This window comes from Triticum aestivum, chromosome 4B (assembly GCF_018294505.1).
Source record: "Triticum aestivum cultivar Chinese Spring chromosome 4B, IWGSC CS RefSeq v2.1, whole genome shotgun sequence".
NCBI classification, from domain to species: Eukaryota; Viridiplantae; Streptophyta; class Magnoliopsida; order Poales; family Poaceae; genus Triticum; species Triticum aestivum.
The window spans coordinates 65,257,879-65,276,343 of NC_057804.1; positions in this window are offsets into that span (position 1 = coordinate 65,257,879).

The window sequence follows — 18,465 nt, forward strand, 5'->3', positions numbered from 1 at the left end:
GTGGTGTGAGTCCAGTTTGGATCTAGCTACCAGGTAACACATGAGTCTAAACGTCTACCAAGAGGATGCATGTCCACGTATGAGTCTAAACGTCTACGTGATGCTCCACACGTGGGTCTAGATGACGGGGGTGCATATGGTTTGGATCTAGCTACCAATGGGTAACGCATCTGGTTTGTGCCTAGGTGGTGGTTCACGGGGCCTGGCGTGGTCTCATCGTATGACCCGTGAAGGGTATGGCCAAACACTAAGAGCGGCACACATAAGCCCTAACGCGGGCTATGTGGAAATGATGCCATATCGCATGCTGGATCTAGCCAATGGAGGGAACGAGTTCGACATGCGGACGGAGTACAGGGCCCGTTCCTTCATTTTACTCAAAATTAGGTGCCGGCCCTATCCAGAAAGGCCCATCTAGTGCACCGCACACAGCTGGATTCACACCATGCATGCACACTTGGCCACGTAGACACCCACCGTAAACCTTTAGCCAAGTTGACCCACACCATCCATCCACCCTTGACCCCACCCCGAATCGTTGGATATCTGATGAGTCCCTTCCCTCGGTATGCCGAGCATGTTAAAACAACACACGGCTACACGTCTTGCACACGAGATTGGCGCGTCATGCACTAGTGCCAACAAACATGTCCAGCTGGGCATCTTTGCCCATGGTCTAGATCGAGGCGGCTAGCGGTGCATGTTGTTAGACCGGTTGCCTAGCGGTGCATGCTATGGGTAGACATGAATCGCATTGCATCTGATCAAGATTCCCATCTCTTGTACCGGACACTAGAGCAGCACACGTGCATGGTAGAAGAATCTGCGTGGTTGATGTTGGAGCTTGGATGAGACGCCATGGGATAGGTGCATGCTGAAATTTAAGATTTAGAAATTGATAACAAAATAAAAATGACAATTCAATTGTTTGTATAGGTGTACAACATGTTTTAAGGAAAATGTGGAATATGACACGTTCACATGCATTTTGGCAACAAGTGCACTTTCGGAGGGGAAAAAACAGGTAGCCCCCATGCCTCCCATGATTTTTGTTCCATGTATTTCGCCACAAATATTGGAGGAAAAAAGAAAAATGTATTTCCCCCTCAAAAAACGACCTGGGAAGAAAATCTCAAGTAACCATATTTAGCTACTCCGTGGAGGTTGTCCCCCGTGGGGAGATTCGATCTACCTCTCCTTGACTTTAGGGTGAGTTCAACGTGAACGTGATGGTGAGAGGCTGAAGAAGGAGTTTTGTGCATTTACAACAACCTTTGTTTTAGAACTGTATAATAATAAATGAAAGAGAATATGTGAAAAACAAAAAAGAAAAAAGATATGCATACAAGATGGGCCAGCCCAACCATCTACAGGGACGTGTGGTCCAGCACACGGGTGAGGTTTGCCTGGGATAGCCCAACAAAATTTGGCCCAATGCTCAGACGCACCGGGCGCAACTGATGGGTGGTGGCAGTATAGTCCCACCTCACCAAGCGAGACGCGCACACACCTACTTATATACGCGGCTGAGAGACCATTTGCATGAGCCTCTCTCACTGAAACAACATGTTCCCTATCCAGTTCTGTGTATGCCATGTGGGGCCTACTAGCAGGAGAAATCAACATCTCGTGGACCTGCATCCTGGCCCATATGGTTGGGTTTCTAGTCATATGTAGGCCGTGGGGTTTGATATCTCCTTTTAGAGGGTGGGCTTTTTCTTTTTTGTATGGTCACATGTTTATGATTGGACCATCTCCAAATCACCCAATTTTTTATACACTATCACATACATGTAACAAACATGATTATCAAAGAAAATTCAACAATAATGAAGTTTACACTGTCCCCTTAAGGTAAAGTCAGAGGTATGTACCTGAGTTTCACTGAGCCACTATAAATTATATAAAATTCTAAAAAATGGAAAACTTTCATATTCTGTCTATGTTTATGAAAGAGATCATGTGTACAAAATTTCAGGTGATTTGGATGTGGTCAAAAAAACCACCTTGTTAGAAAAACTCGCTTAAGTGAGACCAAACAGTCTATCTGTAATGAAGTGATTTTTTGACCATCTCCAAAATAACCCCAAATTTGTTGTACATGTAAGTGTATCTAGTGCCCCTTAGTGATTTTGGTGTATTGAGGACTTATAGGTTAAGGGACTGATGCATTTGTGAGTGTACACATGCCTATAAGTCTATGAGGAGTTTGATATTTACAGAGAAAGTCGACCCCTAAAAATGTAGTTCTTCGACTGAAGACTTTGGATTTCTGAAGACTTACTGAAGACTTTGAATGTGAAGAAATTGGTGTGACCTTAAAGACTTGGTAATCATTCGAGGAACAATGAAGCATGAAGACTTTTGTTTTTACTGTTTCATTTTCTCTTTCTTGAGTCATAGGAAACACCGTACTGTTAAAGGGGGTCGAGGAAATACTAAGGAGAAATTTCCATGTGATGCCCAACTCAAAATCCTACACCTACCAATCCTTTCGAGTGAAGCCATTGGAAATCTTGCACAGTTCAATCATATTCTTCAATGACAGAGACGAAGTTCTTCTGGTCTCTGAGGAATTTGTTCTGACTGAAGAGTTAGGAATTCGCCAGTGCGGATTGCCTACCAAGTGAGGAACATGATAGCCCTGAGGTATTTGAGAGTCAAATATTCCGACTGTTGCTGTGCTACGCGCCAGCTGTCCTAAAATATCTACCCACCTAACCGTCATATCAGACAAGGGCATTTATGTCTTATCATGTCGGGCTGCTCCCTAGGCTATAAATAGTCGCCCCCTACAACCACTAGTTGGTTGGCTGCTCCGAGAGAAACTGACACTTGTCATTTGAGAGCAACCCATCCTCCGAGGACTTTGAGCAAAAATCATCAAGTGAGGAAAACCCAAACCCCAAACCTACAAACCCCAAAGTGATTGAGCATCACTGAAGAGATTGATCCGGCGTGGATTCGACCCTTGTTTCCTTTGAAGATTGTGCTTCTTCCAGACGGTTAGGCGTCAAGGTCTAGAGCATCCAAGAGGAATTGTGGATCGCCGAGTGACTGAGTTTGTGAAGGTTCGAAAGTCACCTGAAGACTTACCATGAGTGATTGGGCAAGGTATTTGTGACCTTAGCTCAAGGAGAATATGGTGAGGACTGTGTGTCTGGGACTGGGTGTCCTTGAGTTTAAATACTCAGCCGCTCCAACCAGATGTACAACTGAGACAGCAGTTGGAACTGGTCTACCAAATCATTGTCTTCACCGAGCTAACTGGTTCTATCACCTCAACTCTTTCATTTCCTCATGTATGTTGTTGTGTGTTTGTTCATATCTGTTTGAATACTTCGACTGAAGACTTTCTCAATTTCCTCAGTTCTATTTCTTCAGTCTGTTCGTCTTCTTCCTTGTGTTATCTTGTGTTTACGCTTTCTGTACTCTATGCTTGTCTTCTTTTCATCATGATGACTATGCTTGTGTTCTGTCATGTTCCTTTCTGAGTACTTATTCTACTGCAAGTAGTTCTTCATTTAGGAATTTCCTCACCAGCAAATTCCTCAGTGAAGACTTCATAAAAATCGCCTATTCACCCGCCTATAGTCGATATAACGCACTTTCAATTGGTATCAGAGCAAGGTACTCCCTTGTTCTGGGTGATTTTGGTTTAACCACCTGGAGTTCTAGTTATGTCGACTGCAGGTATGATCAAGGTCTCTGCTGGGTGTCCTACCTTATATGGCACAGACTACCCCTACTGGAAGAATAAGATGCGAATGCATCTTGAGGCAATTGACAACGATCTCCGGTATGTTGTTGAAAATGGTGTTCCCTCAGTCACACCTTCCCTGAATGCTGCTAATGTGAAGAGATTCAAGCAACTCGATTCTCAAGCGAAGAATATCATATGTGGCCATCTGAGTAAAGGGCAGCATGGTAGAGTGAGTGCTTTGGAAACTGCTAAGCTTATCTTGGATAGGCTCTCCAAAGTAAACGAAGGAGTCTCAACTCAACGTGACTCTCGTGTTGATGTTCTTCACAATCTCTTCAACCGCTTCAAAAGACTCGACAATGAAAATGTTCAGCAAACCTTCGACCGCCTCACTGATATCTCAAATGAGCTTCAATCGCTTGGCGCCACTAATATCACCGACCATGAGGTGGTGAAGAAGTTGCTGAGATCACTCGATTATTCATTTGACACTCTGGCACTGATGATTCAAGAGCGTGCTAACTACAAGGTGCTTGATCCCGCTCATATCCTCGAAAGGCTAAACACTCATGAGTTCCAGCTTACTGAGAAGAGAGATCTATATGGTTGGAGCTATGGCAAACCACGTGCTCTAAAGGCGAAGGCAGTCTCTGAGTCTGAGGAAGAAGACTCTACCAGCAGCCTTGGTGATCCTGAAGAACTGAGCCAGGAACTAGCACTGCTCGTGAAGAAATTTCAGAAGTTCTCAAGACGTGGTCGCTTTGGAAAATCCTCAAGGATCAACGATTCCTCATCCGGTGACTACAAGAAAAGGCTGTGCCACAAATGCAAGAAGCCTGGTCACTACATTGAAGATTGTCCTCAATGGGACAAGGAACTAAAGAAGAAGAAATACAAGGATTGCAGTTTTGATGATGCCAAGATGAAGAAGAAATCTTCAAAGTCTTCATCATCAAAATCCTCATTGGCAAGGAAATGGATTCTGAGGCTGAATCTGAGGATCATGAGGAAGAGGAGGCATCCGAGGAGTCTGAGTCAGGTGTGGCAAGTCTAGCTCTTGCTACCGCATTTGTCAGCAAGTCTATCTTCAGCTCTGAAGAAAATGGCAACACCAACAACGCTGATAAAGGCAATGATGACTACGCTCCCACCTATTGCTTCATGGCAAAGGGTGCCAAGGTAACTAAATACCCGTCCTCTGAATCAAGTGAGGATGAATCTGATGAAAAGCTTAAGCCCAACTACTCTAAACTTGCTAAGATTGCTATGAAACAACAAAAGGCTGTTGAAAAGCTTCAAAACATGCTAGACGAAAGTGATGATATGTTGGGTGATGAAATGGACTGCACTAAAGGCTTAACTGAAAATCTTCAGAGACTTCAGTCTAAGTTTGACAACCCTCAAAGTCATCATAACACTTGAAAGTGCGTTATATCGACTAGAGCGGGGGTGAATAGGCGATTTTTATGAATTCTTCACTGAGGAATTTGCCGGTGAGGAAATTCCTTAGCGAAGAACTACTTGCAGCGTAATAAGTACTCAGAAGTAAGCATAGCAGAATATAGGCATGGTCATCATGATGAAATGAAGACAAGCATAGAGTACAGAAAGCGTAATCACAGGATAACACAAGATGAAGACAAACAGACTGAAGAAATTGAACTGAGGAAATTGAGAAAGTCTTCAACCAAAGTCTTCAAACACAGATATGAACAATTACTCAACACAGTAATGAGGAAATGAAAGAGTTGAGGAAATAGAACCAGTAAGGTTGGTGAAGACAATGATTTGGTAGACCAGTTCCAACTGCTGTCTTAGTTGTACGTCTGGTTGGAGCAGCTGAGTATTTAAACTCAAAGACACGCAGTCCCGGACACCCAGTCGCTGAGCATGCAGCTTAGGACACCAAGTCCTCACCGTATTATCCTTGAACTAAGGTCACACAGACCTCGTCCAATCACTCGTGGTAAGTCTTCAGGCGACTTCCAAACCTTCACAGAATCGGTCACTCGGCGATCCACAATTCCTCTTGGATGCTCTAGACCATGACGCCTAACCGTCTGGAAGAAGCACAGTCTTCAAATGTAACAAGCGTCGGATCCACGCAGGATCAATCTCTTCAGTGATGCTCAATCACTTTGGGTTTGTAGGTGTTTGGGTTTGGGTTTTTCCTCACTCGATGATTTTTGCTCAAAGTCCTCGGAGGATGGGTTGCTCTCAAATGACAAGTGTCAGTTTCTCTCAGAGCAGCCAACCCGCTAGTGGTTGTAGGGGGCGGCTATTTATAGCCTAGGGAGCAGCCCGAAATGATAAGACATAAATGCCCTTGAATGATATGACCGTTAGGTGGATAAGATATTTTGGGACAGCTGGCGTGCAGCACAGCAACGGTCGGAAATTTGACTCTCAAATTTCTTAGGGTTATCATGTTCCTCACTGTGTAGGCAATTCGCACTGGCGAATTCCTAACTCCTTAGTCAGAACAAATTCCTCAGCGACCAGAAGAACTTCGTCTCTGTTACTGAAGAAAGTGGCTGAACCGTATGAGATTTCCAAAGGCTTCACTCGAAGGGTTTGGTAGGTTTAGGATTTTGAGTTGAGCATCACATGGAAAATTTTCCTTAGTGTTTCCTCGACCCCCTTTAACAGTACGGTGTTTCCTATGACTCAAGAAAGAGAAAAACAAAACTATAAAAACTAAAGTCTTCAAGCTTCATATTCCTTGCAAGAATATCAAGTCTTCACGGACACACCAATTTCTTCACATTCAAAGTCTTCATGAAAGTGTTCAGGAATACCAAAATCTTCAGTCGAAGATATTCATTTTTAGGGGTCGACTTTCTCTGTAAATATCAAACTCCTCATAGACTTATAGACCTGTGTACACTCATAAACACATTAGTCCCTTAACCTATAAGTCTTCAATACACCAAAATCACTAAGGGGCACTAGATGCACTTACAATCTCCCCCTTTTTGGTGATTGATTGCAATATAGGTTAAGTTTTCAACGGGGATAAACATATGAAGTGTAAGTACTGATATTTAGGAATTTGATTGCAAGATATAGAGGAACTCCCCCTGAAGATGTGCATAGTGAGGAATTTGCTTTTGAAGCAATGCACACTTGAAGAGTTGAATCATGGAGATCTCCCCCTATATCTTGTAATTCATACATGCATTTGACATATAATATGAAGAATTTGAAATACATGATGAAATATGGTGCCTGATGAAATTCAGCATGCGTGCAATAATATTAATGCGGAACAAGCATGCAGAATAACGCATCGGAGTATCAGAGCACAGTGCATCAAAAGTATCAGAGCACCATCGGGTTTAAGTTTACAACTCGATCCAATAAAGTTTCAGAAGAACAAGAGTTGTAACTTAGCAGAAAAAACGCCCATATAATAGACCCGCTTGAAGACTAACTCAATTTCTCCCCCTTTGTCATCGAATGACCAAAAGGATCGAAACTGAGGACTAACGCCCCTGAAGAATATCAAGTTGATGGAGGAGCGTCAGCGTTGTCGGGGTCGGTTGTCATAGTAGGGCCTGCGGCAGTGTCGTCCAAGTCTTCATTTTCATCAGTGTTGCGCGATGTAGAATAGGAGCTGGCCACCAAGGAAGGAACCTTGACCTTCTTGAATTTCTTTGGTGGAGGTGCAGACCAGTCAAATTCTTCCTTGAGACCCATATTCTTCATATCTGCAGCGCTGTAGACATGAGATAGAACAGCCCAGGTACGGTTGAAGGTTTCATGGAGGTAGTAGTGGTTTTTATTCACTGCATTGTGTGTTGATGTCATGTTGTGAAGAATTGAACCAAACTGACGCTTGACCCATTTATGATTGCGATCAACTTTTTGATGAAGACTGAGGAGTAACTCACGATCAGTCATCACCCTGGGTGCTGTGGCTTGAGGATTTTGCTTGGCGGCAGAGTCATGTGTGGCAGAGTCATCATTGGTGGAATAGGATGCAGCCTTGCGAAATTGACCATCCAATGGACGAATGCCTTCATCTATCACATCAGTTGCCTTGCCTTTGTCATCAGCTGAGGAATATGTCCGTTTGAGGACATATATTGGAGGCAAGTAGCTGCCATGGTTTAGAGTATCAGCCTTGTAATTGAGTGAAGACCTTGTCCTGATGAATCTCATAATCCATGGTGCATAAGGCTTCAGCTCAAATGGTGACATAGCAATATTCGCCAGAGTCCTCATGAAGAAATCATGGAAGTTGACGGGAACGCCATGAATGATGTTGAAAAGTATATTCTTCATGATGCCAATGACTTCTTCATCATTTGAGTCATGGCCTTTGATAGGACTCATTGTCTTCGTCAGAATGCGATAGACAGTCCGAGGCACATATAGTAATTCCTTGACGAGGAATTTGGTTCGAGGGACCTGCCCTGGCTTCAAAGGCTTCATCAGCACTTGCATGTAATGATTTGTAAGCTCAGGTTCGTTGTAGATGCAACGAGCACCTTCAAGGGGAGGACTGAGTGGGAGGGCACGAAGCAATTCAGTTGCTGGTGCCTTGTAGTGAGTATTTTCAGACATCCAGTCCAGCACCCATGAATTCACATTTTCAGAATTTCCTGTGATGTGCAGCGTTGCAAAGAATTGAAGAATGAGTTCTTCATTCCAATCATAGATGTCAGTGCAGAAATTTAGCAATCCAGCATCGTGAAGAACACTGAGGACTGGCTCGAAGCACGGCAGAGACTCTATGTCCACATGAGGAATATGTTCATGATCAAAGACTTTGTCTTTGTTGAACAGTACTGAGGAATAGAAATTGGCTTGACTAGCAGTCCAGAAACGCCTCTTCCTTATGCGAGCAGAATCATAGGGGTTGTAATCTGTGAAGAACACATGTTCGCTGAAGAAATCTTCAACCTTGAATTTTTTCTTCTTTGAGAATGGATCCTTTGGCTTGGGCAGAGGAGTGTCAGTGAGTTGCATCACAACCTCAGGAATCGCAATCTCAGGTTCTTCAGGCTGAGGAATTTCTGGTTCCTGTTCAGTTGCAGTCTGCGTGTTCAAAGGATCAGCAACAACAGTTTCTTCAGCAATAGCGGCTGGAATGTCTTCATGCATAGACAAGGTGGGATGAGTTTCTTTAGAGCCCATTTGAACGGTTGGTGCAGGGGACTGAGGTATTTGTTGAATTGGAATGAAGCATGGAGAATTGGGGTGCTGACTTTCCCAAAAGTCATCATTCATCACATGCGTTGTGCATCCAATGCCCATGTCTTCATCTTCATTTTCTTCAACACCAGCCTCTTCAGCTGTGAACTGAGGCATTGGCGAGGAAGCAACAGTCGTTAAAGGGATCGTATCCACTTCAATTTCTTCATCAATCTGCTCTGACGAAGCAGCAGATTGAGGTTCTTCATCAGATCCGCTTGGGATCACATATTCTTCACCATAAGGAACAAGGTCCTTTGATGGCATGGTGGAAATTGGAACATCATCAATTGGATTTTCAATCGAGCTTGTCAGAGGCTTCATCTTCTTCGGAGCTGAAGATTCTGAAGCAGTTGATGCTTTCCTTTTCTTCATTGCAGCTCGCTCTGCAGCCTTGGTCTTCTTCACATACAATGCAGATGGAAGGATCGGAGTTGGTGTAGGCGCAAGAGGAGCTGAGGAGTCTGGTTGAATTCCCTTAGGCGCAACTGATGCAGTTGCCCTGACTTCTTCAGTTTCTTCAGGCGCACCACTAGTGGATGCCCTGGCAATTTCTTCAGTGGCTGGAATGGAGTCATCAGCCCTGGAACTAGCATTTTCATCAACAGCCTGAACGTCATCAGCGGTGCTGGCATGTTCTTCAGTTGGCTGAGCAGAAGCTTCAACTTGAGGAATTTCTTGTTGCGATGGGGCTGCAACATTTGTGAACTTCTCAGTCAGTTTAACGAACCTGACTTTGGCTCCTTGCCAATCAACATAGTAAGCATTGAAATCATCGCAGAGGGCTTTGATTTCAGCTTGGATCTTGAGGAGTTCATGAGTTGTCATATTGACAACGTTTTTCTTCAGGAACTTCTCCTTTCTGAACTGAGCCTTCTTGATCTGCCTGGCCTTCTCAAATTTCCATTTCTCTTAAGTGATGAAATGGGTCAGCATGTGACTTTGACCAAGAGTCAAATTGAAATCAGGCATAGGAGTATTTGGATCCTTGTGCCAGAGATCAATGTAATCGAGAATCGCCCTTGGATCCAAAAGCAGTGGCACATTTGTGCCTTTGGCTCTAGCGGCCCTTTCTTGTCAGTCTCTGATGATTTCTGCAAGTTCATCATCATCAGCTTTATCGTCAGATGGCACTTGGAAGGCAACCTATTTCTTCTTCGGACTTGGCCAAGGATCTCGACCAGCCGTTGCCTTTGTCTTCAGCAAAGTGGGGCCTGATGAAGATTTTGGTGCAGTTGAGGAACTTGCTGAGGCACCAAAGGCAATAGAGATGCCTGTAGTCCGTTGGCACATGGCTAGATGTACAGGTGTTGAAGACTTTGCCGGAGCAGCTGAGGACTTTGGGGGAGGAGCTGAGGATTTTGGAGGAGCAGGAGCAGCATGAGGAACTGGTCGTGAGGGCTTTGAAGAATCTGGCTGTGAGGGCTTTGATGAATCTGGCGGTGAGGGCATTGCTGAGGAACTTGGCCGTGAGGGCACAGTTTGTGAAGCACTTGGCTTGTGAGCGGGCTTCTTTGCCATTGATTTTCTAGGCTTGACAGAGGCCTCAGTGGCAGCAGCAGTAGTAGAGTCTCCATTGAATTTCCTCACTGCTTATTTGGCTTGTCTCGCCAACTTAGCTTGGGATTTGGCCCATTCTTGAGGAAAATCCTCACCACGCTTGATGCTGGTGGGGTCAGCTTCTTAGCCAGGTGCCAATGGAGCTCTTGGGCATGGATGATTTAGTGCAAATTTCGTCATGTACTTTGGAGTTACATATCTGTACTCCCTCCATTCTCTTGCCCATCTCCTTTCAATCCATTGTATGCGCACCTTGCACTGAGTTTTGCTTTCTTTTCCGAACTCGGCCTCATCAGGTGTGCAATAGTCAGCATAGAGGTCCTCAGGGATTTCAAAAGCAGTCATGACCTCAGGCTTCTTTCCTCCTTTTTGTGGCTTCTTACCGTCAGCCATATTCTTCACATGAAGAATTTGAACAATCGAATTCTCTGAAGAAGTATGCAATTTTCTTTGAGGAACACTGCAAATGAGTTAAGTTGGTGAGAACCTAGTCATTCAGCAGCGGACATGAGTACCTGTGAATAGTGTATAGTTGCGAGGAATTTGGAGAGGTCATATGCGTTCTCAGAAGGTTTTTCAAAAAGAACAAGTTTGAGGAATTTGACCAGATGAGTCTTGAAGAATTTCACTAAGCATTCTGTCTTAGGTTCCAGAGTTGTATAGATCGAGGATCCACACAATTGAGGAATCTTGAAGAAAAATGATGCTTAGAGAAACGAATCAAGAACAGATGACTAGTGAGGTGTTTTGTGTGTGAGAATTTGAAGAATAAAACACCTTTGAAGATTTTGAGGCAATAAAATTAATTTTTAATTACCCTGGATGAAGAACACGATGAATTGAGTAGCAGAATAGTGAAGTTCGTCGGAGTAGATCTTCCATGCCCTAACTTGGCGGAGGAAGACAGCTACGGCGACGGCTTAGTGAAGATTTCCGCGGTCGGCGCGAGTACGACGACGACGAGGTCAAGGCAGTGAAGCTCTTCCTCACCATCGACGACGGAGTAGTGGCGGCGCTAGGGTTTGAGAAGCTCGAGCGAGAGAGAGAGAGGTCGAGCGGAGTAAAGGAAGTGAGGAAGGGGTGAGGGGGTATTTATAGTCGCAGTGAAAAAAACTGTTCGCCCGAAGATTTAGGACGGACGTGCCCCTAACCCTTCTCATCTGCATGACATGTGTCACCCACGTACTGAAAAGTGGAGATCGTGTTAGATCGTGGGTGAATAGATAAGTCTATCGTGGGATACGGGACGGTTTGAGCGGTAAAACCGAAAATTTGGATAAGATAAGTTTTTTGAGTTCCGTTCACAATTTCTTCAGCTGACAAGGACACAGTGAAGATTTTGAATGAGTTTCAAATAGAACGCACATGAAGAATTTGTGAATAGATTGGGTTGAGTATAGCATAGAGGGGGAAGGGTCCGATCACATTCAATTAGCAAAAAATGCAACTTGAAGAAATAGCCATAAGTGAATGCTGTAGAGGACATAAACTCATATATATATATATATATATATATATATATATATATATATATATAGCAAATTTGAAGAATTTGAAAATCTGAAGAATTTCAAAACTGAGGAATTTCAAAAAAAATGAAGATTTTCAACTTCGGTGGTGGCGTGACCCACCGTATAAGAATGATGATTTCAGACACCGCGTACAATTGTCGTAGGGTTCTGAGAATCAAAATCTTCATTAATTTCTTCACACTTAGAGTGTTATTCTTCATTGATTGAAGAAAAACGTTTCTTCATGTGTTGCACAACTAAGTCATCAATTTTGCATAAGTGTTAGGATGAGTGTCCTTTTTCAAAGAACATTCGAAGATTCTAAGATATTTAGCTCACACCGCAACTTGCTAAATCTCTTCTCATCCAAGGGCTTTATGAAGATATCGGCTATCTGTTCTTCAGTCTTCACGTGCTCGATGGAGATGTCACCTTTCAACACATGATCACGAAGAAAATGATGACAAATCTGAATGTGCTTTGTCTTCGAGTGCTGAACTGGGTTGTGAGCAATCTTGATGGCACTCTCATTGTCACAGAGGAGAGGCACATTCTTCACGTTGACGCCATAGTCCTTGAGGGTTTGCTTCATCCATAGCAGTTGAGCACAGCAAGAACCAGCAGCAATGTATTCAGCTTCAGTAGTAGACAGTGATACGCAGTTCTGTTTCTTCGAGGACCAACAGACAAAAGATCATCCGAGGAAATGGCAAGTACCAGATGTTGACTTGCGGTCCACACGATCACCAACATAGTCCGAGTTAGAATATCAAATGAGATCAAAAGTAGAGCCCTTGGGGTACCATAATCCTAGTGTTGGTGTGTGAGCTAGATATCAAAGAATATGCTTCACAGCCTTATGGTGTGATTCCTTCGGTGTAGCTTGAAATCGGGCACACATGCAAGCCAATGAAGAAAAACGACGGAAACAGTGAAGATTTTGAAAATTTGAAGAATTTGAAAATCTGAAGAATTTCAAAACTGAGGAATTTCAAAAAAATGAAGATTTTTCAACTTTGGTGGTGGCGTGACCCACCGTATAAGAATGATGATTTCAAACACCGCGTACAATTGTCGTAGGGTTCTGAGAATCAAATTCTTCATTAATTTCTTCACACTTAGAGTGTTATTCTTCATTGATTGAAGAAAAACGTTTCTTCATGTGTTGCACAACTAATTCATCAATTTTGCATAAGTGTTAGGATGAGTGTTCTTTTTCAAAGAACATTCGAAGATTCTAAGATATTTAGCTCACACCGCAACTTGCTAAATCTCTTCTCATCCAAGGGCTTTATGAAGATATCGGCTAGCTGTTCTTCAGTCTTCACGTGCTCGATGGAGATGTCACCTTTCAACACATGATCACGAAGAAAATGATGACGAATCTGAATGTGCTTTGTCTTCGAGTGCTGAACTGGGTTATGAGCAATCTTCATGGCACTCTCATTGTCACAGAGGAGAGGCACATTCTTCACGTTGACGCCATAGTCCTTGAGGGTTTGCTTCATCCATAGCAGTTGAGCACAGCAAGAACCAGCAGCAATGTATTCAGCTTCAGCAGTAGATAGTGATACGCAGCTCTGTTTCTTCGAGGACCAACAGACCAAAGATCGTCCGAGGAAATGACAAGTACCAGATGTTGACTTGCGGTCCACACGATCACCAGCATAGTCAGAGTCAGAATATCCAATGAGATCAAAAGTAGAGCCCTTGGGGTACCATAATCCTAGTGTTGGTGTGTGAGCTAGATATCAAAGAATATGCTTCACAGCCTTATGGTGTGATTCCTTCGGTGTAGCTTGAAATCGGGCACACATGCAAACACTAAGCATTATATCTGGCCTAGATGCACATAAGTACAATAAGGAACCAATCATGGAGCGGTATACCTTGTGATCGAAGTCAATACCATTTTCATCAATGCATAGATGGCCATTTGTGGGCATAGGAATTTTGACGCCTTTGCAATCTTGCATGCCAAATTTCCTTAGAACATCCTTGAGGTATTTCTCCTGAGATATGAATATGCCATTGTGCTGTTCAAGAATTTGAAGACCTAAGAAGAATTTCAACTCTCCCATCATGGACATTTGATATTCTTCACTCATCATATAGGCAAATTCATCACTATAACGTTGGTCAGTACAACCAAAGATAATATCATCAACGTATATTTGCCACACAAACAGTTCACCATCATAAGATTTATAAAGAGAGTAGGGTTGAGTGAACCGGGTGTGAAGCCATTCTTCATGAAGAATTCCTTCAAAATGTCATACCACGCCCGAGGGGCCTGCTTGAGGCCATAGAGGGCCTTGTTGAGTCTGAAGACTTTGTCAGGATTCTTTGGATCTTCAAAACCTGGGGTTGAGCAACATATACTTCTTCCTCAAGCTTACCATTGAGGAATGCACTTTTCACATCCATTTGATATAAAGTGATATTATGATGGTTAGCATAAGCAAGTAATATGCGAATAGCCTCAAGTCTAGCAACATGTGCAAAAGTTTCATCAAAATCAATTCCTTCAACCCGTGTGTAGCCTTGAGCTACAAGTCGTGCCTTATTCCTCACCACAGGGCCATTTTAATCTTGCTTGTTGCGGTAGATCCACTTTGTGCCAATGATATTATGCTTGCGAGGATCTGGACATTTGACCAGTTCCCAGACATTGTTGAGCTCGAACTGACGTAATTCTTCTTGCATGGCCTGAATCCACTCAGGCTCCAATGCTACATCTACCTTAGTGGGCTCTGTGATAGAGACAAAAGCATAGTGTCCACAAAAGTTAGATAAATGTGAAGCTTTTGAGCGTGTGAGAGGACCTAGCGCTCGAATGTCATCAATGATCTTTTCAACTTGCACTTCTTTTGCAATGCGAGGATGAGCTGGTTGTCGTTAAGGAATTTGATCAGCATTTTCTTCAGCACCATTTTCTTCAGCATTTTCATCAGGTGCACCAGCTCGATTTTCTTCACGTTCTGGAATGAATTCTTCAGTAGATTCTTCGGTAGGAATAACATCCTCAGTAGCCTTGACTTAGATGCACAAGGCACGAAGTAACGTTTTTCTTCAATCAATGAAGACTAACCCTCTAAGTGTGAAGAAATTAATGAAGAAATTGACTCTCAGAGCCCTACGACAATTGTACGCTGTGTCTGAAGCCAACTTTCTTATACGGTGGGTTACGCCACCACAAAAGTTGAAAATCTTCAATTTGAGTTTTTTTTGTTGTTTTGAAATTCCTCAGTTTTTCAAATTCTTCAACTTGCAATGTCTTCACTATTTCCGTCGTTTGTCTTCATTTGAATATATATATATATATATATATATATATATATATATATATATATATATATATATATATATATGAGTTTATGTCCTTTACAACATTCACTTATTGCTAATTCTTCAAGTCGACTTTTTCCGCTAAGTGAATGTGATCGGACCCTTCCCCCTCTATGCTAAACTCAATCTAATCTTTTCACAAATTCTTCATATGCGTTCTGACTTGAAACTCGTTCAAAATCTTCACTGTGTCCTTGACAGCTGAAGAAATTGCGAATGGTAACTTCAAACTTATCTTATCTAAATTTTCGGCTTTGCCGCTCAAACCATTCCGCTTCTCACGACAAATATTTATCTATTCACCCACGATCCTACACGATCGGCACCTCACAGTACGTGGGTGACACATGTCATGTGAATGAGAAAAGCCAGGGGCATGTTCGTCCGAAATCCTCGGGCGCATAGTTTTTCACTACCGCTATAAATACCCCTGCCTTCTCCTCACTTCATTTTTACTCCGCTCGACCTCTCTCTTCCGCTCGAGCTTCCCAAACCCTAGCGCCGCTGCTACTTCATCGTTTCCGGTGAGGAAGAGCTTCACTACCTCGACCTCGTCGCCGTCATACTCGCGCTGGTTGCGGATCTCTTCACTCCGCCGCCGCCGTAGTTATCTTCCTCTGCCGAGTTAGGGCGTGTAAGATCTGAATGGACGAACTTCACCTCAACGCTTCCCAGTTCGTCGTGTTCTTCACTTCGGGTAATTAAAATTTTCTTTTATTGCCCGCTTTGATTCATGTGTTTTTCCTAAAAATCGTCAAAGGTGTTTATTCTTCAAATCTTCACACACTAAAACACCTCACATGTTATCTATTCTTGATTCGTTTCTCTAAGCAATGATTTTCTTCGAGATTCCTCAATTGTGTGGATTTTCAAATCTGTACAACTCTGGAACCTAAGATAAAGAACGCTTAGCAAAATTCTTCAAGACTCATTGGTCAAATTCCTCAAACCTATTTTTTTAAATATTCTGAGAACGCATATGACCTCTCCAAATTCCTCGCAACTATACTCTGTTCACAGGTACAAATGTCCGCTGCTGAATCACTAGCACTAGTAGAAAAGGGGGGCATTAGTCCCGGTTCTAAGGGCCTTTAGTCCCGGTTCTTGAACCGGGACTAAAGGGTCGTTACTAATGCCTCCCCCCTTTAGTCCCGGTTCAAACTGGAACCGGGACTAAAGGAAATTTTATGATTTTTTTTGAATTTTTTTTATTTTCAAATTTCTGAATTATTTTAACCTCTAATCTCTAATCACCACCCCTCATCACTGCTCAATTTATCCTCTAATCTCGAATCACCCCTCATCATTCCTAATCATCTAACTTCCCGAACGGTCACCCATCCTCCCACTCCCCCAGCCTGAGCACGCTTAACTTCCGGGTTCTATTCTCCCTCGTTTCCAAGTCTGCACTTGTTGTTTTGCTGACAATAGTAAGATGTCAATCCTATTAACCCTCAGGAATTTTGCGTGAGCATGAAGTGACACATTTCACTGTTTGAGTTTGAAACTATTGTTTTAAAAAACAATAATTATTTAGTAACACTAATATTTCTTGAATAATTAGTTCGACCATTGTTTGACCATAGTTTGACCACAATTTGACCAAATTTGACCAAAATTCAAAATAACTGAAATAATTATTTAGTAACACTAATATTCTAGAATAATTAGTTTGACCATTGTTTGACCATTGTTTGACAACAATTTGAATTTTTTTCGATTTTTTCCACTCTAGATCTTAAAAGCCCTGTAACTTTTTTTCTGTTAGGTTTTTGAGGATTCTAAAAATGTTTAACAAGGTTCCCCCAGTTAAATTTGGATGTAACTTTTCGAGTAGATGATTTTTCATATAAAAAACTTTTTCATCCGAGTCAGTATGCTAAAGTTATGCCCATTTTACTAAATTCTAGAGAGATTTTGCAAATAAAGTCGAAATTCATATTTGTAAATTTTCCCAAGAACTAGACCACATATCACATGGGAAACTTATTTTCTTTTATTTTTTTTGACATTTTCATCATTTTATTTTATTTTTTAAAAAACTGAAAAGGCGATCCACGGGGGGGGGGGGGGTGGAGTTTGAAAATGGGACCTTTAGTACCGGTTCGTGCCATGAACCGGTACTAATGCCTCAAACCCCATTAGTACCGGTTGGTGGCACGAACCGGGACTAAAGGTCTAACCCTTTAGTCCCGGTTGGTGCCACGAACCGGGACTAATGGGCATCACACCCTTTAGTCCCGGTTCGTGGCACCAACCGGGACTAAAAGGTCCAGACGAACCAGGACAAATGGCCCACGTGGCCCCTGGGCGCACGAACCGGGACTAATGCCCCCATTAGTCCCGGTTCTAGACTGAACCGGGACTAATGGGCTAACCCGGGGTGGACCAAAGCCTTCTTTTCTACTAGTGTAGGTTCTCATCAACTTAACTCATTTGCAGCGTTCCTCGAAGAAAAGTTGCATACCTCTTTAGAAACTTCAGTTGTTCATCCTCAGCTGAAGAAAATGGCTAACGGTAAGAAACCACAGAAGGGAGGAAAATGGCCTGAGGTCAACATAGCGTTTTAAATCCCTGAGGATATTTATGCTGGATACTGCACTCCTGATGAGGCCAAGTTTGGCAAGGAGGACAAGAATCAGCGCAAGGTGCGCATACAACGAATTGAGAGGAGATGGGCACGAGAATGGAGGGAGTACATGTATGTCACTCCCAAGTACATGAAGAAATTCACGCTCAACCCTCCATGCTCAAGACCTCTATTGAGACCTGGCCAACTGGCGGATCCCACCAGCCTCAAGCGCGGTGAGGACTATGCTACTGAATGGGCTAGGCACCAGGCCAAACTATCCAAGCAAGCAAAAGAAGCAGTGAGGAAATTGAATGAAGATTCTGCTGCTGCTGCCAACGCTCCTGAGGCCTCTAGTAGTAAGCCCAGGAAGGCTATGCCAAAGAAGCCTGCCCACAAGTCCAGTGCTTCTCCTTCAATGACTCCATTCCAGCCGCTGATGATATTGCCAGGGAATCCACTAGTGATGCGCCTGAAGAAAGTGAACAAGTGAGGGCAACTACAACAGTTGCGCCTGAAGAAAATGCACCTCCTGCGCCTACACCAACTCCGATCCTTCCATCTGCATCTGATGT